Source organism: Nannospalax galili, unplaced genomic scaffold (genome assembly GCF_000622305.1).
Source record: "Nannospalax galili isolate Female #2095 unplaced genomic scaffold, S.galili_v1.0 scaffold1519, whole genome shotgun sequence".
NCBI lineage: Eukaryota > Metazoa > Chordata > Mammalia > Rodentia > Spalacidae > Nannospalax > Nannospalax galili.
This window is the reverse complement of record NW_008342631.1, coordinates 762,073-763,010: the sequence shown is the minus strand read 5'-3', so window position 1 is coordinate 763,010 and position 938 is coordinate 762,073. Positions and strand designations below refer to the sequence as shown.

The 938-nt window shown below is 34.9% G+C and overlaps 1 protein-coding gene across 1 annotated transcript in view; it reads right to left on the bottom strand.

Annotated features, from left to right (window-relative positions):
- The window catches only part of LOC103738614 (zinc finger protein 709-like), a 21,446-nt gene that overhangs the window by 14,897 nt on the left and 5,611 nt on the right, over positions 1-938 (bottom strand). The gene's annotated exons all lie outside the window — the stretch shown is intronic.

The following is a 938-nucleotide window of genomic DNA, read 5'->3' as shown; positions in this document are numbered from 1 at the left end:
TTTAACATATATGTACCAAATTCTGGTGCATTCAAATTCATAAAAACAACACTATAGGACTTTAAGACACAGATGAACCCCAACTCAGTAATAGTAGGGGACTTCAATACCTCACTGTATCCATTAGACAAGTCAGCTGGACAAAGAATAAACAGAGAGACATCTAAATTAAATAATACCATACATCAAATGGACCTAACAGACATCTTTCAATTATTCCAACCAAACACCAAAGAATACATTTTCTACCTCAGCACCACATGGAACTTTTTCAAAAATTGACCACATATTGGGCCACAAGACAAACCTCAACAAATACAAAAATATTGAAATAATTCCATGCATTCTATCGGACCATAAAGCGATAAGGCTCAAAATCAACACTGGACAAAGCTCTAGTTACTACACAAACTCGTGGCAATTGAACAACAGACTCCTAAACAATGAGTGGGTCAAATGAAGAATTCAGAAAGAAATAAATGAATTCCTGGAATTCAATGAAAGGGACAATACAAAACAATGCAACCTCTGGGACACATTAAAAGCAGTCCTAAGAGGGAAGTTTATAGCTCTAAGTGCCTACAATAAAAAATTGGAAAAAGCCCAAATAAATGACCTAACACTGCAACTCAAGGCACTGGAAAGGCAAGAACAAATGAAACCCAAACCCAGCAGAAGAGAAGAAATAACAAAAATCAGAGCAAAAATTAATGAAATAGAAACAAAGAAAACAATACAAGGAATCAATGAATCTAAGAGCTGGTTCTTTAGAAAAGCTAAGCAAGATAGACAGACCCTTCACCCAGTTAACCAAAACAAAGAAAGAGCAAATCCAAATCAACAAAATCAGAGACAAAAGGGGAAAAATCACAACAGACATTCCAAAGATCCAGGCCATTATAAGGGAATATTTTAAAAACCTATATGCTACTAAATTT